General features: G+C 31.5%; 1 long non-coding RNA gene across 1 annotated transcript; it reads left to right on the forward strand.

Moving 5' to 3' along the window:
* The first annotated feature begins 440 nt into the window (after window positions 1-440).
* On the forward strand, window positions 441-3,247 carry LOC132739897 (uncharacterized). The gene is made up of 3 exons (XR_009627069.1): window positions 441-585; window positions 1,338-1,406; window positions 1,889-3,247. It is a non-coding gene; the product is annotated as an uncharacterized LOC132739897 (long non-coding RNA).
* Window positions 3,248-24,632: the final 21,385 nt, after the last annotated feature.

The following is a 24,632-nucleotide window of genomic DNA, read 5'->3' on the forward strand; positions in this document are numbered from 1 at the left end:
CAAACTTTAATCGCACGTAACATGTAAACTATTACTTTCATCAAAGGATATTATCTAGCAAAGTTCCCTATAAAAACAGTTACTACTCACGAATAGAGTCATGAAATTTCATTCTCTGTTTAAGTGTACACTTGTACACTTAGTAATACCCTTTTCTAAAAAATAAATCCGTTCCCATCAGATATTTATATCAAGGGAAACCTGTGTTAGAAACAAGTATTTAATGATATGTTAAAATGCAGAAAATGAAAAGAAATTATATTTAAAGGAATGAAGTTCATTTCTGTTGTGATTTCAGTCATTAGCCCAATTGAAAGCTCTTGATCTTTTATTTTAAAATGCGGGCTTTGGCATTTTCAATGGCGATTTCAATAAAACACCACGTGCATATACAAAACTTCCTTGTCTTATTATTGTATGTATAAGAGCAAAACTTCCGTTATTATTTTCATTTATCATCTGCACTTCAGAGGTTGTTTTTCAACAAAAACGTTAGTTCAGATACGCAAAAATGAAACATATTAATCTATTAGCAGTATTTGTGTGTTTCATTGTATTGCTGGATACAACAGATGCATGGGAAGGGTAAGTGATATATTTCTCATTTTGATATGCAACATATCTTATACGGCCAATCTATTGCAGGTCTTTTATTTTATTGTGTACCCCTTGTGACTGAGGGGTTGCCTTTAAGTGTTGAGGTATCAGAATTGCAGTCACCGTTTAGCCCTGTGTGATCTTAAGAGGCGACGTAATGTGTTCGAATTACTGGAGGCTGCATCTTTTAGCTGCTAAGGTGGTTTGGACTCCTTGTTTTGCTTTAAGTTTGTGGACTCGACCATCTTTCAATTTGGAAAAGACCATTTATCAATATCAAACTGTTTGCTCTATGTTTTTCTTTCATATAAATATGTAGAATTTTTTTTAAATCGAAATTCGAATTTTCAACATTTAAAATTCTATGAATAACGAACATTATGAATTAGTACGGATTTATAGAGAGTTTGCCTCATTTTAACTTACATAATTTTGGATAAGAAAAGATGTTAATGCCCTTTTTTATTTACCTTTTTGTTAATATAAGCATGAAAATTGTAAGAGTGACATACCTACGCAAAGTATATTTATGTTCATGGAAATTTATTATTAAATAGTCCCAAGTTTGCTATTTTCTTTTGTTTGTGAAAACTAGTTCCAGTTAAAAGACTTTTTTTAAATCGTGCTTGAATTTCTTACATAACAAAAGGTTACCTATAGACATGAACTCTCAGTTTTATTTGCTACCATTTTATTCTTTGACTTTGACTCACCTTACTTGAGAAATTTATGCATTTCAGACACTTCGAAGTAGTAAGACGAAACAGAAAAGTATTAGAGCGTTATTGTGCGAAATGGACTGATTGGTGGTAAGTTTTGATGAACTACATACTGGCATTTCGGACATAAAGAAAACAGATACATACAATTTTCAGACTCGGTTTTTGTAAAAAGTGCAACCTCTATTATGTTCCGCTTAATAAGTCATGCTCCGGGTAATAGATAACGCGTGTTCTTGCATGACAAGAAAGATTTTTCAACTGTTAAACCTGTGATTGGCGTGCACGAGATAAGAAAAGTTGTTGATTCACATGACTGTTTTTTGCAATAGTTTACTTCTTTAAAAAACATATTTTTTATGTATTGTGCAAGAAAGGTAATAACACAACTGACTGTCGTTACATAAGGGAATGTACAGTTTTCGGTTATTTGTTTCAGAATCTCGTTAACGCTGTGAAAAGTTACCTTTTGCTAAAAATATTCCAGTTTGTACCGGCAGCCAGTTCAAGGCACACTAGTGGTCTTTTTTATTTTCTATTTTGAGATTTTAAATTACTTTTAACTATTGCAGGGGATGTTTCTACTATAAATCCTACTGGAGAACCGTTTACTATTATGAAACAATTTGCAGTCCTGGGTGGACACACAATGGGGATCAAGACTGTTCTATTAGAATCTGATTTCGACAAATTCGCAGGATATATACAATTATAGTATTTACTTTTATGAAGACATACAAACTTTTTCCAAATTCTAAATTGATGTATTCGTGTCGGCCTGCTTTTACTTATTTCAAGACATATATGTCTATTGTAGTGTGCATTTCTCAGAAATGAAAAAAATGTTGTTTTTTAGTTGTGTCTCAACATTTTATAGGATAAAAAGATGACAAGTTTATAATACTTTTTTTGTAATAAGTGCAATAAAGAATTACATGTTTCATAATTTATCACTGATAATTGTTGATTGACATACTATAAGAAGCTATACGTACAATAAAAAATCTTATTTAAAGGCACATGTAAGACAATTAGACCCTATGACTTCTCGACCACTTTGGTTATTAAGATTACTTCTAGACCCTATGGCTTTTCGACCCCTCAGGATTTTAAGATGACTTCCCGAACCTTGACTTCTCGATCCCTTAGGGAACCCGACCCTTTGACTCTCGACCTCTTAGGAGTTTAAGATGACCTATAGACCCTTTTGACTTTTAGATTTCTTTTAACAATTTTTTTCGACCCCCAAAGGGGGTCCCTTTTGAGCTTATCGAATTAATATACAAATGTACCAATTTTACTCAAAGACACATTAAAGACCCATTATGCTCCAGAATGCTTTTACTTTTATTTTTCAAAAGCTTTTTTAAAATTTTTTGTGGTGTTTTAAAACGTTACTGATTGGCCAGATTCCTGAATCATCTTTTGCATCTGTAGCTTTTTGTTACAGTGATTAAGAATTTGTATGGAAGCAAAAATACTATTAGTTTTTATATTTTGCAACTTTATAACTTCACATTTGTCACTACTATCCTAAGGAAATAAACATATAACTTGCTCTAAATTACCTAAACGTTATAAAACCCGCTTTTCCCATTTCTAAAGACGTTTCTTAAAGTTTCACGATATGCATTTAGCATTTAATGATTGACTAAGAGTTGAAAATGTTAAGACCCAAAGAAAAGCACTTTTAGCAAATTTGTTCAGATACCTTGTGTAAATGATATGAGATATATTTCAAGATTTAAATTATCATACCTTTTGAGTTAATCGAATTATTATACCAATTTTACTCTAAGACGCGCATAGTTTAACGTTATCAAATTTATGCAATGCAACACATGCAATTTGAAATAAATTTTCATTTTATGAATACAATGTATGTTGTTACATTTATTATATACTTATAAATAAAATATTGAGACATTGCATATTTATATTTTTCCGTTTTTTCACTGTAAATGTTTAATTTACATAACAGTGAAACACATTTTCCGTATTTTCATTGTTGTCTGGTCGGACTTCTTTGTTCTTAACCAGCCAATACACAAAAATAAAGGAGGAGTCTTACGAATTGTAAGGTTAAAAAAGAGACAAAGTATATAACCCCCCCCCCCCCAGAAAATTCAAGCTTCCTTTTCTAAAAATAAAGGATTTATTTTAATCTTGTGATATGAAAGTAATCTTATTTCACTCGTGACACCACCACTCGTGAAAACCACTAGATGAAAATAAATCCAGTATTTATAGAAAAAAACCCTTTAATATCCTCTATTTATTTCCAATCCACTTTTAATTCATTGAAAGTGGTTTTTCACAACCTCAAATTTCGAAGTTTGTTAGCCATGATAACAATAAACACAAACGTAAAGAGAAACAAGAAGTTTCAATGTCAGCTGTTTGATTCTTTTGTAACATCTATACTAAGTTATGCAGCAAAAGCGTGGGGTAATTCAAAAGCTAAAGAAATTGAACGAGTGCAGTTAAAGTTTTGTAAAAGACTTCTTAATGTTAAAATGTCAGTAAGTAATGTGTCTGTATATGGAGAGCTAGGGCGCTATCCGCTTTATATAAATCATTTTGTTAAGATATTCAAGTTCTGGATTAAAGTTTTAAATTCCAATAATTGTATCTTTAAAAACGTTTATAAGGAGCTGTTAAATGATGCTATTCATGGTAAAAAGATCTCGGCATATAAGTTAAAAGTGTTATTAGAAAACTATGGATATGGATATCTTTGGGAAATACAGGACAGTATTATTGACGTTAAAAGTTTGATTCCGTGTTCTAAACAAACAGTGGTTGACTGTTTCCTTCAGATATTGATAGCAAATCTGTATTATTGGTATATAAACATGTTAAAGAGAATTTCGAATATGAACCTTATTTAGACTTGTTGAACAAATCACAGAGACTTTTCATAACAAGAATGAGAACATCTGCGCACTGTTTACGCATAGAAACCGGGCGTTATGGAAATAATAGAATAGACAGGGAATTTAGACTTTGTCAAATTTGTGAAAATGGCGAGATAGAGGACGAATATCACTGATATATTAATGAATATTTTACACTTCGACCAAGTATGTTTAAGCTAATTGAACTACTAAGATCTGTGAATCACAAGACAATGACAAATTTGGTGATGTTCATCAAATGTGCACTTAAAATTCGAGAAAATATTCTACGACAAAGTGACTTATCATAAACTCTATATTTGAATTTATTGCCGACTGTTTAATGAGTTAATTAATTTGCTTGTCAACACATACCTTCATATACGTAAATAATATTTGTATTCATATTAATTTTATTATTTAATTGACATGACCTTTATATGTAATGCATGTATAGATGATAAACTATGTTTAAATCTAAAATCTAATAAACGATATGTTCTGTTCTGTTCTATTTAAAGATACCCGGACGAGGTATTACTGCTTTTACTTGCATGGTGTCTTTCGGTATGCACATGTTTTCTTTCCGGGGTCGTGGGCGTTATTGGTTGTCTCGTCATTTTAGAACATTATTAATAACTCGATAAATTCTCATAATGAATAACATATTCACTAGAAAATTAATAATCATTTTTAAAACAGTGTAAAATATTTACTAGAGGGAAGTTCACAGATCTCAAATATCCGAAAAATTTAACTAGAAAGTGTGTTTCTGATACTCCTGTAGGTTTTTTTTAAATTATAATTTTAACTTGTACACAATTCAGAAAAATCCTTTAAATTATTATACTAATTTTAGAATGGCCAATAACATTCCCGGATTTCAGTCTGCAATTTACTAATGATCAATGAAAATCCCTCTAATATTCAGTTCTTTCCCTGTAATTTTTACAGGAAGTCAAACCGATTTCAGACGGACTTAGTCCGAGTTTTCATCATACAGTAGAAATCATACAGGGTTTTTCTTTTCCATTTAGTATTTTTTTCTGTTATATTTTTTGTTTGAAAAAAAAAAGAGAAAAAAAAAAACAACAAAAAACAAAAACACACACCCCTCCCCCCCCAAAGCACGCTTGAAATACTTGTTTAGTTCTTCGCGTTAAATCTTCGTTCCTTAATTACCAGTATTTTTTGTATGAACTTTTGATAGCATTTTAAGGGTTATATCTGGTGAAGAATAATAAAGAGGTAAGATGCCACTAATTGGAAACTTTAATTTTTTTTAACAAAGGGAAATGAGAAAAAATTAAAGTAGGATTGTCTTTAACTTTGTATTATGATTGAAAGATATTGATGACAATAATTGGGTGTTGGGTCACCATCTAACTTGTTAATAGTGAGTATCTCGCTTTTTTCCAGATATTTCAAGGGTAATTTGTTTCTATCATAAATCTCTAGGTTAAAGTTTATGTTTAAAAGAAAATACTCTGCGCTTTGTAAGAAATACTAAAGTTTTCAAGTAATGACCTTTTACTTTAAATGTAATTTAGTATTGGCTATCTGCATGGGATGACTGATTTGTACAATAGCCAAGGGAAATTACCCTTACAGATTTTAAGCGATAAGATACAACTGATTATTTCCCGTAGGTTAAATGCACTATGGATATCATCACCAAAAGTCACGAGATTAAAGCAACGTGAGTGAAGAATTAATCTATGCTAAACTATGAAAGTAAAATAACAGAGAAACCCGCAACGCTATGATGACATCATGATGACTACACATCACCGTATACCCAGTTCCGATGAAACATGTTGTCTTCACGAATTGCAAATTTCACGTTTTGATGACTTTGATAACAGTTCTCCCAGTTCCGATGGAACATATTGCAAACCTCTTAACCCAAACATAAAGTCAACAAGATATTTTGAAACCGGAAACGGAAATCAAATTTATTTTCAACCCCACAAAATATCATACACTTCTTGTTACCTGTCTTTTTCACATAGCTTTCCATTAGGCTAGTACATTAAGACTTCTTCATTTTATTTTTAATGATTTTAACTGATGTTTTCATTAAACGAATTATTAGATATAATGGTATTACGTGTAGACTATATTATTATAGCTGTAAAATTGACATAGTATAAACAGTAATTTTAGCATAATTTTATTTTTTCACTTACTCATTGTAACATATGGTGGCTAATATGTTTCATGTCGTATTTTTTGTTCCGCGGAGCGCAAGAGAAAAACACCAAAATACGACAAAGTGACCACTTTGTCGTACTTTTGCTCTGCGTTGCGATCATTCGTCTTTTTGTGTTTCGTCTGTCGCCAATCGAAAGGCAAGAGCACGAAAATTCGACAAATGATCATTTTATCGTACTTTCGCCCTGCGGGACAGTAGGCAAAAACCTTTGTCGCATTTTCGTTTTTTCGTCTGGCTCCCAAATCGAAAATACGACATGAAACAAATCAGCCACCACAGAAAAAAATGTTATATAGAAGATATTTTTTTTTGAATATTGAAAAAAATATGTGGCGAATAATACTCAGAGTTTCAAACAGAATGCAATTGATAATACTGTTTTTTTGTTCCAATAATACATTCAATTTTGCTTAATCGCCACAAGTCTAAATTAAAAGATGTACTATGCTTAAATTTGCTATTAGAAATATTGATAATTGCTTCACAGTCTCAATAAACATGTTTTGAGTTCATTCAAGGTAGATATGTTATGTTTAAAATTCTACACACTATATGTGGTTATAATATGAATATGTAGTTTCATTAAAGAAAACAAACTGGCAGATTTTAAAAGAGAGGACCAACTGTACTTGTACCGTAATAGAGAACGCAGCTTCCCATACCTAGTTTATTCATTCTTTTATTCAATTTAATCATATCCAGAAAGAAATTCATAGATTTCTATAAATTTCTGTGATTAAAATATTTTACTCACGGATGAGCACTGTATCTCTTAAAATTGTGCAAAACATATAAATTACAGGTTTATAAAGAGAAAATGATAAGTTACTTGCCACACTATAAAAAATATATATTCTGAAAGTAAAAAACCATACTCCAAAAATGTACACAGTTCGAAAAGTATGTTCAGTCACGTACGACAATAAAAAAGATTCATTTCTCAACTACATTTATTTTCAAAATATACTATAAGGAGCACCATTGAGGTAAAAAAAACTATAAAAAAAACCCTATTAATTGAAATATTTGCACAGAAGCATATTGATATTCATGTTTCTGCAAAGTAGAATATCATTTGTTTTACGGTATTTATTTAGTCCAAAATACTTGGTTTTACATGTGACTTTATAATTATAAAGTTTGTAATCAGGCATGAAATATTGACAGTATTATTTAAAGAATGACATGTGAGTTACCCAATCACAAGCGGATTTTAGTTTGTAAGTAATCGTGTTTTCTCAAGATGTAAATGAAAATTTGTTAATGATTGTTTTATAAATAATATCTCTGTATAATTCTCATTTTATCAGACTGAGTGTCTGTAAGTGCAATTTTTCTTAAAACGTATGCTAATCACAGTAACAAACATAATAAATTTATTCTAATTAAAATTTGAAGTTATCATATTTACCAACCATTCGTCTAAGGAATAAAATATGTTTTATTTTAAAAACATAAGAAAATAAATGTTTTATGAAACAGCTACATTATTTAGTATTGTTAAATAATACAAAGTAAAAGCAATACATATAAATGCAGAAATTCATAATTATAACATTGGCTCTAAATGAACTTTCCAGCTACAAAGCCAACTGGAGCTATATACGCTATTTACTTCAGTAAAAATATTTCTAATATAACCATGCGCAAGACGTCATATTCAGGCACATATTAGTTGTTAAAACCGTAAATCAAATGTTAATGAAACATTAGTACATAGCATCGTTGTTCTCCATATTGTGTTACATGATCGAAAACAAAAATATACAGCTGGAAAATTCCTTCTTGCAGCATTCAATACAATTTTCGTTGCATGAGTTTGAAAAACGCACATTTCTCGAGCCATGTAATGTTAATTGTTTACTGTCACTAATTCCATAATCAATTTTGGAACAATAGCCAATCTGAATAATTTTTACTTGTTCAAGAGTTACCGAGGTATTTCACATAGAAAGGGCCAGTTACTGATACAGGGTATATCTATCCATTTGTTTTTTACTAATGCCAGACAAAATCTGAAACCATCATTATTTGGAAAGCCGGGTGTCCATTTATAGTAACCGCTGTTTGTTTCATATTTATATTCCCATGGTGACGTTAAATTTTTGCGTCGTCCTCCAATTCTCACATCGGAGCCACCCAACAGAGCCTTAACATCAGTATACTTCAAGTCCGAGTTAATGTTAATCATATGTCCTCCATCTTCATTGCATTCAGCTTCTGCATCATCGTAACTTTTTGCTGTAACTTGAAGCTTCATACAGAATCCATTAGTTGTTAAATTGTAGGTATTCGGACACACCATTCTACTTGTTCCACCTTCACATAAGCCGAGGTCGGTCTCCACCTCTGATGTTTTACCATTTGCTGGTGTTTTAAGAATGCACTCTCTTCTTCGGTGTTTTATTCCAAAGTGACTTGACATTTTGACGCCACATTCAGTCCACGATGTCCATTCAGAACATCGATGCAGTTTCTTTATCGCCATTCCAATTAAAGTAAGCATTGGTTTGTTCAAGTGCCTACCCAACTGTATCAACGTTTTTGCATTTACACTTTCCTCATCTATTCCTGAAAACACATCTTCTGCCTTACAGTATATCTTATTATTTATAACAATTATCATCAAAATCACTATCGGAAACATGCCTCTATAACAAACCCGCATCTTGTATTGTTTCAACCTTTTCACGTTTGTTTTACTTTACAACTTTAAGCTCTTTGCTAAAATGCAATTTTGTTTACTGTGTAGGTTATGGATATGATAGTACTAAAGTTTCGTGCCCATTAATAAATTTTAATGGAGGAAGTTTCAAAAAGTTTTGGAGTACAAATCGATACTTGCATTACGTTATATGGAACCTTTTTTACATAACAAACACACTTTACAATACAATATTAATAGATTGTAAGATAAACAGCTTATACTTCATTTGTTTTAGATCGGCTTAACGAGACTAAAGTTAACAGCCCCCCCCATGTGTGTGCATGACTGTTTTTCAATTTTAAACAATCTCTTCTTGGGCCATGTCTAAGCCCTCTTTGATTCTTTAATCATACAATAGTGCTAATTTTCTTTAATTATTCATTGATAAAATGTTTATTTATTATTTGTGTGTTACCATAACGGTGTACTTGATGTACATTTTTAATTCAAATTAGAGCTATCACTAAAGATGATTAATATCCCCACCAGTAACTTAAGAATAAGTTGTCTGAAGAAACATTTGAACTAAACCTATGATAAATGAAATATCAACTGTGTACAAAGGATTATTTCAATTAATTGCAATCCCAAACAGGATCTTAATATAAACTTGCTATAAACCAAGTTTGATTACAATATCTCATACCTAACTCTAGCTATTGTCCGGAAACCATTTTTACTTTTAGAAACAGTGACCTTGACCTTTAACCCATGGGGGTTAAAATGCAATACTAACCACGGTTTTCACATAAGGCTGCTATATACCAAGTTTGATTACATTACCTCATTCCTAACGTTTTTTATTTTTCGGAAACCCTTTTTCTATTTTTAGTAACGGTTACCTTGAGCTTGACCCAAGAGTGTCCAAATACAATACCAACAGGGCTTTCACATGAGCTTGCTACTATACCCCATGTTTGATTACAATATCTCATTCCAAGCTCTTGCTATTGTCCAAAAATATTTTTCTATTTTAAGTAACATAACATTGACCTTGACCCCATGGGGTCCATATGCAATACCAACCGGGGTCTTTATATATAAGCTTGCTATATACCAAGTTTGATTACAATATCTCATTACTAAATCTAGTTATTGTCCGGAAACTATTTTTTTATTTATAGTAACGGTGACCTTGACCCCAAGGGGGTCCGAATGCAATACCAACCGAGATTTGCACATAAGGTTGCTATATACAAAGTTGATTACAATACCTCATTCCAAACTCTAGTTATCGTCCGGAAACAATGATGTGGACCGACTGACGAACGGACGGACGGACGGACCGACCGGCAAGCTGACTTCTATATACCCCGCTAAACATCCTTTATGGTGGTATTGTTATGTGATCTGTTTTTGTTTCATTTATGTATCTGCCAGATTTTTCCGAACAATTATATTCCTTTTGAAAATGATGATATGTTTCACGACTCAAACTTGCACCAAATTTTAAGTTAGTAGAATGTCAGGTATATTTAATTGAAAACATTGGAAAACCTTGTCAGTAAATATTTGGGTTTACTCTACAACTTGTTGATAACCCCTTATTTTGTATTCTCTTTATTTCATTCTCTTAACGAATATCATCACATGTACTAAATTGTACACAATATTGGATACGAGAAAGTCCAGGGCTAGTAAAATGGAGGTCTAACACAGTCATATAAAATAATAACTGATATGATTGTGTTGCTGGAACATATTCGTAACAAATCAAATTTACAAATAAGATCGCATTCGTAACAGGTAAAATGTGTTACAAATGTGTATGTCCGAAATATAAGTTTGCAATAGAATTACATTTGTAACATACCCTGATTTCATTAACCGACTAGATTTTATAAAGTACAAGGCTTAATATATATTATCATAAAACCACTGCTATTATTAAAGATAATCGTCAGTATTGCTTGGCATGTCAGCTAGCTGAATTGGCATAGCTGCAATAAGATGGTATCTGATTCGAATATGGATCCTTATTTTCAGTATACGCAAAGTTGAGGTTATGGGAATGGTTAGAAATCGTTTTGCATTTGAACAATATCTAAAATTGTCTAGATAATCATTTTCTTCCATAAATATATAACAGTAACAAGTAATAAATGTATGAGCATTTTGCAAGTCTAGCGCGTACAGTGATGTAAATATTTCAACATAAAACTATTGAAAAGCAAATAAGAAAAATGTGATCTTTTACGAAACAAGTTGTCTTTTTGTAAACACGATGGGTTTTAACTTCCCTCTTTCATCAAAGTGTTATGTTTTCTTTGTTTGATCTGAACAAAACATGAGATAAAATCAAGGAAAATATATTTTCAAAAGGATCTTCATACAAAAATAAAGACCAAATTGCTGAATTATTTTAGTCGAACAATAAGCATCAGACCTAAAACTTACTACAGCAAAATATTTTAGATCACTTGAGATGATGAATATTTAACGTAATGTATATTTATATAATGGTTTAAGGTTATTTATATAATGATTTTTAAGGCTGTATCACCCCAGGAAAAAATACCCTGAATATTCTAGCAATCTGAAAAAATCATCATAACGAATTTGCATGCAGTACATTTTGTTTGTCATTGCTAAAATAACATTTTTATTATTTTTTTAAAAATTTGTTGCTGTATGTTTAAATGTTGAAAAGGTTGAAGTAGGATGATGAAACATATCTTGAGAATTTAAATACTAGTATCCAGAAAATAGAAATAGTCGTTACTTTATAAGTACATAAAATGAATTGATAACATAGTTATTTTTTTCACTGCATAAAAATTAAGGTACGTAGAATTTCTTTTACATAGGAAATAGTGCATAAATGTTCTTTTCTTATGGCTTATATCGTACGAGTTGGTTGCGTAAATTTTGTATTATCACGTGCCCGCATGTCAAGATGGTAAACAACTTAATGTACTCAATCACAGCTTTACGCTGGAATGTAAAAACAACGCAACATTTCTGCAATACTAACGAAGAAATAAACCAGGGTAAGTAAATGAACATGTATCTTTTACAGTAAATCAAATTGAAAAAAAAGAATTGTCACAATCGTTTGCCAATACATTATATCGTGTATGTTTTTCAAAGTCATTCATGAGATGACGACCTAGTAAGTGTACTGAATAAAGCCTTTCATAAGAAGCAAATAAAGTTTTTCATTAGATCTGTATAAAGCCTTCCATAAGAAATGAATAAAGCCATGCATTAGAATTGAATAAAGCCTTCAATAAGAAATTAATTGACCCTTTAATTATATCTGAATAGAGCTATTTATAATAGAGGTTTTATAATAAATGAATAGAGCTTTCCAAAAGAAATGAATGCAACATTTGATTAATACTTGTATAGTTTTTCCCATTAAATTTTCATTCCTTAATTACAAATACCTTTTTGTATAAACTTAAAGTAAAGTCTTTTGTAAAAAGTGTAATATTGAGAAATTCCTTAAAATTTCACCATAACACTTTAGATTTTTCTCCAGCGCTAAAACTACTTAAGCAGTCGCATTGGTCGGTGTAAATAAAAAAGTTAAGCTTATCCTTAAACCAATCTAACATAAAGCCGCTTTCCTGACGAACTTGTAATTTTTTCCCTTGCTTATCAAAAACCTGTATCACATCATTTCCTTTAGTTATAAAATATAGAAAATATAAGCTATTTACCTTAAAGTTTAAAGTGCGTACTTGTTTAAACGCACTTGATAATATATAACATTGCACACGTTCGCGTTAAAATTGGGTAATTTAGACACTGAAAATAGTTCCTTCTCAAATATATCCCAGATTCATGCTCTTTTTCATGAAAAGTTTGAAAATGTATTTTATTGTTGAAGTGGACAAAGACAGTAATTTACAATAAGTGCAATAAAGTCTTATATGTTTAATAATTTATCACTGACGTGTCATTAAAATCTTATTTAAAGGCGCATGTAAGCCAATTAGACCCTTTGGCTTCTCGACCCCTTATGATCTTAAGATGACTTCCCGAACCTTGACTTCTCGATCCCTTAGGGAACCCGACCCTTTGACTCACGACCTCTTAGGAGTTTAAGATGACCTGTAGACCCTTTGACTTTAGACCACTTTTAACGTGATTTTTCGACTCCCAAAGGGTAATGCATTAAAGACCCATTGTGCTTCAGAAATGATTTTACTTTCATTTTTCAAAAGCTTTTTTTTCTATTTTTTTGTGGTGTCCATTTATAGTTTCTAAAACATAAACGTTACTGATTGGCCAGTTTCCTGAATCATCTTTTGCATATGTTGTTTTTTTGTCAATTAGTGCAGTTACAGTGATTAAGAATTTTGTATGGAAGCAAAATACTATTTGATTTTACATTTTGCTACTTTCATAACTTCACATTCGTCGCTACTATCGTAAGGAAATAAGCATTTTACTAGATCTGAATTATTTAAACGTTATAATACTCGTTTTTCCCTTTCTAATGAAATGTTTCACGATAATGCCTATAGCATTATAGTGATTGACAAAGAGTTGAAAAGTTAAAGACATAAAGAAAAGCACATTTAAGCAAATTTGCTCAGATACCTTGTGTAAATGATATGAGATCAAATTTATACACATGCAATTTGAAATAAATTTTCATTGAATGAATACAATATATGTTGTTACATTTATTCTATACTTATAAATGAAATATTGAGACAGTGATATTAATATTTTCCGTTTTTTTTTCTGTAAAAATTTAATTACACAGCAGTGAAACATATATTCCATATTTTCATTGGTGTCTTGTCGGACCTCTTTGTTCATAACCAGCCAATACACAAAAATAAAGAAGGAGTCTTACGAATTTTAAGGTAAAAAAAGAGAAAAAGTATATAAAAAATAGAAAATCCATGCTTTTTTCTATAAATAAAGGATGTGATATGAAAATTATCTTATTTCATGAAAATAAATTCGATATTTATTGGAAAAATTAAATATCCCCTATGTATTATCATTCCACTTTTAATTAATTGAAAGTGATTTTTCAGAACCTCAAATTTCAAGTTGGTTAGCCATAACAATAGAAACACACGTATAGAAGAAGTTTCTATCAAAAGATACCCGGACGAGGTATAACTGCTTTTACTTGCATCGGTGTGCACATGTTTTCTTTCCGAGGTCGTGGGCGTTATTGGTTGTCTCCTCCATTTTAGATCATTATTAATAACTCGATTAATTCTTATGTTGAATAAGATTTCCACTAGAGAATTAATGAACATCTCTTAAGCAGTGTTATTTACTGGGAGTACGTTCACATATCTCATATATCCGAGAAATTTAACTTGAAAGTGTGTTTCTGAAATTCCTTTTATAATTTTGACTCGTATATATTTCAAAATAATCCTTTAGATTATTATACTAATTTTAGAATGACCAATAAGATTCCCGGATTTCAGTTTGTAATTTTAAAAATAAGCAATTAAAATCTTTCTAATATTCAGTTCTTCCCTGTCAATTTTACAAGAAAGTCAAACCGATCTCAGACGGACTTCGTCCGAAAACATCATAAGTTGTAGAATATATTAAACCTATGATGAAATAAATTGGACGGCATTACAAATGATCTTTCCCCCACTTTGAAGTCAGATTTTATATTTATTATATTCTGTATCCCTAAACTTATTTTAAGTCTTCCACGGCCATTTTTTAAAAGAAAGGTCTTATTGGTTATACGGATACTAGCAGAGGTTTTGTTTTCATCATACTTCTAATCAGTCGAGATCATATAGGATTTTTCTTTTCCATTTTGTTCTTGTTAGATTTTTTTTTTAGAAAAAACACCCCGGAAATACTTGTATAGTTTTTCCCATTAAATTTTCATTCCTTAATTACCAATACTTTTTTGTATAAACTTTTGATAACATTTTTTCCTTTCATGTTTGAAAGGGTTATATCTGGTGAAGAAAATAAAGAAATAAGATGCCACTAATTGGAGAAACTTTAATACTTTAATATTTTTTTAACAAAGGGAAATGAGAAAAAACTAAAGTAGAATTTTCTTAAACTTTAAATGATAGAAGGTTATTATGATTGAAAGATATTGATGACAACAATTGGGTGTTGGGTCACCATCCAACTTGTTAATAGTGAGTTTTCACTTTTTTCCAGATATTTCAAGGGCAATTTGTTTCTATCATAAATCTCTAGGTTAGAGTTAATGTTTAAAAGAAAATACGCTGCGCTTTGCCTTTGTAAAAATAATAATTTAAAAGTTTTCAAGTAATGACCTTCTACTTTCAATGTAAAAGAGTATTGAATTTAGTATTTGTTATCTGCATGGGAACAATTATACGCATGCCGGATTTGTACAATAGCCAAGGGAAATAACCCCTACAGATTTTAAGCGATAAAATATAACTGATTATTTCCCTTAGGTTAAATGCACCATGAATATCATCATATTAAAGCAACGTGAGTGAAAGAATTAATCTATGCTAAAATATGAAAGTAAAATAACAGAGAAACCCGCAACGCTATGATGACGTCATGATGACTACACATCACCGTATACCCAGTTCCGATGAAACATGTTGTCTTCACGAATTGCAAATTTCACGTTTTGATGACTTTGATAACTGTCCTCCCAGTTCCAATGGAACATATTGCAAACCTCTTAACCCAAACACAAAGTCTTTTTTCACATAGCTTTCCATTAGGCTATTACATTAAGACCTCTTCATATTATTTTTAATGATTTTAACTGATGTTTTCATTGAACAAATTATTAGATATAATGGTATTACGTGTAGACTATATTATTATAGCTGTTAAATTGACAAAGTGTAAACAGTAACTTTATCAGAATTTTATTTTTTCACCTACTCATTGTAACATATGGTGGCTAATATATTTCATGTCGTATTTTTGTTCCACAGAGCGCAAGCGAAAAACACAAAAATACGACAGTGACCACTCTGTCGAATTTTTGCTCTGCGTTGCGATCATTTGTCTCACTCGATGAAACAAAACGAATTCGCTATTTCTTTCAATATTTGTTTACATCTATATTGACTAACAGGAGTGTCGATAATTTTTATATATAAAAGCATAATATTTATCGCCTAAATCTTTAACCAGCTAAATTATTACTATTTTCTTATCTGTTCAGTCACAGGTAGAGTGTACGCATTGGACTGTAGAGACCCTGGTTTGAATCCCGGATTAAGCATTTTTCTTGTCTTTTTTGTTTTTAGACTTTTTACTGCGAACTAGATCAGTTCTCATGAATTTCATTCACACAATGCTATTTTAGAACATTTAGTTTTATACACATTCGCATTCAACAGATTAATTTAAGGCAGCACAAGGGTGATAAATGAGCAATTAATGGAAGAACAAATATATAAAAAAATTTAGTCAATATGGCGAATGAAACTCAGAGTTTCAAACAGAATGCAATTGATAATACTATCAATCTGTTTCATGACAGTTAAACTTAAATACATTCAATTTGCTTAATCGTCATGAGTCTAACTTTAACGATGTACTATGCTCAAATTTAATATTAGAATTCAATTGCTACACACTGTCTATATAAATATAAAATACACATGTTTTGAGTTCACACAAAGTAGATATTTTATGTTTAAAATTCTACACACTATATGTAGTCATAATATGAATATATAGAGTCATTAAAAAACAAAAACAACAAAAACTGGCAGTTTTTAAAAGAGAGGACCAACTGCACTTGTACCGTAATACAGAACGCAGCTTCCCATACCTTGTGTATTCATGCTTTTATTAAATTTAATCATACCCAGTAAGAATTTCATAGATTTCTATAAATTTCTGTGATTAAAATATTTTACTTAACGAATGAGCTCAGTATATCTAAAAATTGTGCAAAACATTATAATTAAAAGAGTATAAAGAGAAAATGAAAAGTTATGTGACACGCTATAAAAATATGTATTCTGAAAGTAAAAAACCATACTCCAAAAATGTGCACAGTTCGAAAACTATATTCAGTCACGTACGACAATATTTTTTGTTTAAAGATTCATTTCTCAACTACATTTATTTTCAAAATATACTATTAGGAGCACCGTTGAGGTAAAAAAACTTTAAAAACGTATTTATTGAAATATTTGCACAGAAGCATATTGATATTGATGTTTCTGAAATAGTGATTGTTTTATAAATAATAAATTATCTCATGTATAATTCCCATTTTGTCAGTTTCTGTAAGTGCAGTTTTTCTTGAAACGATTGCTAATTATTTGATTTTTTTGACTAAAATTTGAAGTTATCATATTTACCAACCATTCGTGTTTTTTTCTTTTTAAAACATAACAAAATAAATGTTTTATGAAACAGCTACATTATTTAGTATTGTTTAATAATACAAAGTAAAAGCAATACATATAAATGCAGAAATTCATAATTATAACATTGGCTCTAAATGAACTTTCCAGCTACAAAGCCAACTGGAGCTATATACGCTATTTACTTCAGTAAAAAATATTGCTAATATAACCATGTGCAAGACGTCATATTCAGGCACATATTAGTTGTTAAAACCGTAAATCAAATGTTAATAAAACGTTAGTACATAGCATCGTTGTTCTCCATATTGTGTTACATGATCGAAAACAAAAATATACAGCTGGAAAATTCCTTCTTGCAGCATTCAATACAATTTTCGTTGCAAAAGTTTGAAAAACGCGCATTTCTCTAGCCATTTAATGTTAATTGTTTACTGTCACTAATTCCACAATCAATTTTGGAACAATAGCCAATCTGAATATTTGTTACTCGTTCAAGAGTTACCGAGGTATTTCACATAGAAAGGGCCAGTTACTGGTACAGGGTATATCGATCCATTTGTTTTGTACTAATGCCAGACAAAATCTGAAACCATCATTATTTGGAAAGCCGGGAGTCCATTTATAGTAACCGCTGTTTGTTTCATATTTATATTCCCAAGGTGACGTTAATTTTTTGCGTCGTCCTCCAATTCTCACATCGGAACCAGCCAACACAGCCTTAACATCAGTATACTTCAAGTCCGAGTTAATGTTAATCATATGTCCTCCATCTTCATTGCATTCAGCTTCTGCATCATCGTAATTTTTTGCTGTAACTTGAAGCTTCATACAGAATCCATTAGTTGTTAAATTGTAGGTATTCGGACACACCGTTCTACTTGTACCACCCTCACATAAGCCGAGGTCGGTCTCCACCTCTGATGTTTTACCATTTTCTGATGTTTTAAGAATGCACTCTCTTCTTCGGTGTCTTATTCCAAAGTGACTTGACATTTTGACGCCGCATTTAGTCCATGGTGTCCATTCAGAACATCGATGCATTTTCTTTATCGCCATTCCAATTAAAGTAAGCATTGGTTTGTTCAAGCGTCTCCCCAACTGTATCAACGTTTTTGCACTAACACTTTCCTCATCTATTCCTGAAAATAGGTCGTCTGCCTCGCAGCCTATTTTGATATTCATTACAATCATCATCAAAATCACCATCGGAACATGCCTCTATAACAAATCCTCATTTTTTACTGTTTCAAACTATTTACGTTATCTTTACTTGACTAAATTAAAATCTTTACTTCACTAATTCAAGCTCTTCGCTAACATGCCAGTTCAACTTTACTTTGTACGGTTAAGGATTGCATATATAATGTAATAGTATTACAGTTTCGTGTGAATTAGTACATTTGTCGTTGAGGAGGTTGTAAAAAGATTTTGAGTACACCCGATATTTTCATTACGATTATATGGCACTTTTCTACACGGCAAACATAAGAGACATTACAAAAGTAATTGATGAGTTTCATAAAATGCTACTGTTACACGAGCAAGCTTATATTTCATTTATTTTTAGATAAATTTAGATCTAGATTTTCGGTTTAATGAGTTTAAAAAAATTTCTTAAAGAAATCTGGAAATAAACAGCTTTCCATACTTTATAAAAAAAAGCAATTAACAACAAAAACACACAGAAAACAACAACAAAAATGAATACAAACGACCCCCATAAAAAACGAAACAAAAGCAAAACTAAAATAAAACAAAAAACAAAAACAACCTCACCGCTCAAAAAAAAAACAAAAACAAACAAACAAAAAAATAATGAAAACAAATAGAAAAAAAACCAAACAAAATGTTTTCCTTTTAGCACACATCTTTTGAAATTCTTTGATATATTTCGGTAGACAAATCTATTTGTGTCTGCAAGGTCGTTTTAATTCTTAACAATCTCTTCTTGGTCCTTGTCTAAGCCCTTTGCAATCATGCATAAGTGCTATGCATATATACACAAATAATTTTCTTTTATTACTCATTGATAAAATGTTTGTATATCCAAGTGAAACATTTTATTTGTGTGTTACTATGACGGTGTACTTGATGTGTATTTCAAAGTACAAATTATGTGTTCTGTTTTGTTTCATTTTTTTAAGTACCAAATTTTCAGTACGTAGACTTTCAGGTATTTTTTGATTGAATACATAGGAAAACCTTGTCAAAAAATATTTGGTTTTTCTCTACAATTTCACCCCCTTTTTGTAAAAAGAAATGCCCCCTTTTATTTTATTACCTGAACGAATGTCATCGCATGCACAAAATTGGAAACAATATTGGATACGAGAAAAAAGTCGCTAGTTAAATGGAGGTCTAACATAATCATAACTGATATGATTGTGTTGCTGGAAAATAAATATTTTAAAAAATAGTTAAGAACTAGCATCGCATTTTCTATTACAGGTAAAATGTGTTTCAAATGTGTTAGTTCGAAATATCGGTCAGCAATAGAATTACAATACTTTTGTAACAAACTCTGTTTTCATTAACTGACTAGATTTGATAAATTACAAGTCTTAATATATATAAGCATAAAACCACTGTTATTATTTACGATCGTCGGTATTGCTTGATATATCAGTTACACCATGTATATTAAGTAAGGCGGAATGTGAAAGAACGCACGATTCGTACAATAAGTAACCCAGAATTGTGCAATAAATGGCAAATACATGACAGGATTTCCAACGCGTTAAGAAAACTGGCCGATATATTTTTTATTAGACCGAACTGAAAAAAAATGAATAGCTGCATACGGTTGCAAAGACATTACTCCTTATCCCTCATCAAGATTATTTCCTCGAAATTGTTTATTTTTCAAGATCATTCGTGAAAATGATGACTTGACTATCGCTTTGAGCGAGATTTTGTCTTTTTGTCGGCTCTTATAAGTACAACAATGCATATTATACGGTATGATTTTGATTTTAGGTAGGCAAGTGACATTTACTAAAATTCTGGTGACATAGAAAATTGAAGTAAGCTGATGTAATGGGATTTAAGCCATTTTAATGAGGTAACGCGATGTACGTGGAACGTGCTACGCAGTTACGCCGGAAAAGCTACCTAATATAAGTCTTTGTTGAAGTGAGTAGAAGCAATTTGTGAAAATTTTCTTACTCAACGAAACAACGGGGTAGCAACAGAGTAGCAATTTCTCAATACCTATTGAGATGGTAGTTATTAAAATGGGCTTTGTTAAATTATAGAATTTTTCATTGTTCTCACTCTTTATTAATTATTAGACATGGATAAGTCCACTTTTACACCTTCATGGCATGGATAGATGGAATCTTCCACAAACACATCTCTAGTAGCTCTCCATATACATGTACATTGAGTAAATAACCAAAATATATTCAACCTATCTTTAGTTTATGCCACCCTTTACCTGATAAATTTATGAAATGGTTTTGCTCAGCTGTTAACATGGAACAGTTCATTCAAAGAGTCTGAGAGATTGCTATTAGATATGTAATGTATTTTTACAAATGAGCTACCTGAGTGAGCAAATGGTCACTCATAAGGATGTGATCTGGCTCTGTACTAGTGGCCTCTTTTAGGGTCATAAGTCATAACTGTTAGTTTTGTAAACGTCTTAAGTAATGCCTAGCATAAACTCTTACGGTAGATTCATATGTTTTTCCCATACAAGTTAACATAAGATAAGAAACCCTAAGAGAAAGGTAAATCTTTACCCCAAGGGGTTATAATTTATTTAACTTTAGCAGAGGACAATAAGATTATGCTTTTACAAGTTTTGGGCACTATAGTTTATTAGTAGAATATCTTTTGAATACAAGTTACTTCCTTATATAAGAGAAAAAATTAAATTAAGTAAATAATCCAATTTCACAGAAGTTCACCAGGCAAATTGCTACAGCCAAAAAATATTTGTTTTGGTTGGGTTCCATATCACGCCAACACAATAAAGGAAATATGGAGACTTTCAAGCTTTACTGGTGCATTATTTCAGGCATAGAATATACAGACACTTCTTCTCTTGATTGTTTTCTATTATTTCTTTATTCAATTTATTTGCAAACTAAGTTTATTGTTTTAATTTTCTAACAAGATCAGACTTGGGCAGCATGTTCACAAATAATATTTTTATTTCAGGAAACAATTGTCAAATTGTACTCAGTTATAATATGCAATCAAAATGTTGAAAGTTTGTCAAGATCTTATTATCATATATTTCTTAATAAGTTACGAAGAAAATACATTCAATTTGACTATAGGTAGCAAAAAAAACTTGATTATATTCGCCGATAAAAGGCGTTCAACCTGTGAAATAATTCTGTACCATATAAGAAAAAATCACATTGTCCGGCGTTACCGTGAAGCACAATTCACGTACATCGTCGTTACCTCATAAAAACGGCTTGAATCACATTTTATCATTTTCTATATAACAAGAAGTTAGGTTTATGTCACTTGCCTACCGAAAATCGAAATTACACAGAATAATATACATTTTTGTACATATAAGAGCCGACAAAAAACCAAAATCTCGCTCAAAACGGTGGTCAAGCCATCATTTTCACGAATGATCTTGAAAAGTAAATAATTTCATGGAAATAATCTTGATGAAGGATAAAGAGTTATATCTTCGCAGCCGTATGCGGCTATTGATTTCCTTCTGTTCGATTAAAAAAATATATTGGCCAGTTTTCTTACGCGTTGAAAATCCTGTCAGGTATCCGCCATTTACTGCACGATCCTGCGTTACTTATTGCACGAATCGTGCGTTATTTTCACATTCCGGCGTTATTGGATATACATGGTGAGTAAGCTGCATTGGCATAGCCGCAATAAGATGGTATTTGATCCGAATATGGATCCTTATTTTCAGTATGCGCAAAGTTGAGGTTTTGGGAATAGTTAGAAATCGTTCTGCATTTGAACAATATTTAAAATTGTAGATAATCATTTCCTTCCATAGGTATATAACAATACCAAGTAATGCATGTATGAGCATTTTGCAAGTCTAGCGCGTACAGTGCTTTAAATATTTCAAACATAAAACTATTGAAAAGAAAATAAGAAAAATGTGATATTTTACAAAACAAGTTGTCTTTTTGTAAACAGGATGGGTTTTAACTTCCCTCTCATCAAAGTGTTGTGTTTTCTTTGTTTGATCTGAACAAAGCATGAGATAAAATCAAGGAAAATATATTTTCAAAAGGATCTTCATACAAAAACTAAAGACCAAATGGCTGAAATATTTTAGTAGAACAATAAGCATCCACACCTTAAACTTAGTATAATAGCGAACTATTTTAGATCACTTGAGAAGATGAATATTGTCGTAATGTATATGTATATAATGATTTTTAAGGTTGTATCACTCCAGGAAAAAATGCCCCGCATAAACATTCGGTCTAAAGATTTTTTCAGACTTTTAGATTTGTATGGTACTTTCACTATAAACCCTCTAGTTATTTTTTTTAAATAATTCAAAATTTACAGGTCAAGCCCTTTTAAGTGCTTACATTGTAAGTGGCCCTGTTAACACCCGCAGCAATCTGGAAAAATCTTTATAACGAATTTGCATGGAGCACATTTTGTTGGTCATTGATAAAATAACATTTTTATTAATTCTTTTTTATGAAAATTTGAAAATTGTTGCTGTATGTTAGAATGTTGAAAAAGTTTGGAATAAATTAAGAAGAATATCATGAGAATTTAAAAAATAGTATCCAGAAAATAGAAATAGACGTTACTATATAAGAACATAGAAATGTATTGATAGCTATATAAGAACATAGAAATGTATTGATAGCTATATAAGAACATAGAAATGTATTGATAGCATAGTCTTGTCACTTCCCCTCGGAGCGTGCACGTCGCTGAGAAGGCACAGGGCACCGGCAGAAGATTTGAAGGCTGGGGACGGCGAAAAAAGATCGGAACTTGTGCTGCGAACCAGCTGCCGGTGTCCTGACTAATGCTGAGGGGAGTGGCCCTACAAAGTAGGCTGAGACGACGAGGATGGTGTGCTAGGGTGCGTGAGCCCCTAGTACAGATAGACGGCTTGTAAGGCAGACCTTTTGCTGGCACCAACAGCCCTTTTCAGGGCTAACCTTTCCGATTGTCACAGGTTACTGTACATTTAGGTTCTCATTGACCGCCGTACGGTGACCTACTTTTGGCTCAAAATTCAAATCTTTGGCTAATACTCCGTGGAAATTGCATGGAGGTAAATTATCACCACTTTGTGCTTCAAAATTAACCCTTTAAGGGCATAACTGGTGACATGTACGGGGTCCGTACTCGACAGCGAAAGCTGCATTTTGTGCCCAAAAGGGCGGACGGACCCTCATTAAGCTTTAACTACAACAACAAGTGATAGCATAGTTAATTTAGTCACCGTGTGCATAAAACATTTAAATACGCAGAGTATTCGCTCGAGTTGGTTGCGTAAAATTCGTATTATCACATGCCAGCAGGTCAAGATGGTAATCAACCGCAGCTTAACGCTGGAATGTAAAAAAACACAAGATTTATGCAAAAGTAACGCAGAATTGTGCCACGGTAAGTAAATAAACATGTATCTTTTACAGTAAATCAAATTGAAAAAAATGAATTGTCACATACGGTTGCCTATACATTATATTTTAAACCTCTTGTAAAGTGTATGGTTTTCAAAGTCAATTATGAGATAACGACCTAGTTAGTGTATTGAAGACGACTTTTGTTTTTTGTTGATATGGATAAATACAAAAATGTGTATATCATTTTATAGTTTTATATATTCAATACACCTGACAATTTTGCCAAACTATCCGTGTTATAAAACCTTGAAATAAGCAGATAAAATGTGACTTAGACCATTTTTACGAGGTTACACCGAATTCTTGTTACCTCATTAAATGTACCCGAATAATGATGGTTTCTACTTCCTGTTTTAGTACGATATGACACTAGTTTGGCAAATGTCCAAGGTAACGAAATGTCATAATTATAATATCTTTAATGCGTGTTTATACTTACACATACGGACATAATACAAAAGTCGCCTTTAGGTCGTCAATTTAAAGAATGCTTGCTAACTGTGCTACTCGTTTCGGCCTTAAGTATAATAGTTACCGTACGAAGAATAGGTCTGCATAGTATTTACAGACCCGGGTATCGATCTGATGACTGAGAGAGCGTAGCGATCGAGGA

The sequence above is a fragment of the Ruditapes philippinarum genome, unplaced genomic scaffold (assembly GCF_026571515.1).
Source record: "Ruditapes philippinarum isolate M1 unplaced genomic scaffold, ASM2657151v2 ctg2459_1_1_1_1, whole genome shotgun sequence".
Taxonomy (NCBI): Eukaryota; Metazoa; Mollusca; class Bivalvia; order Venerida; family Veneridae; genus Ruditapes; species Ruditapes philippinarum.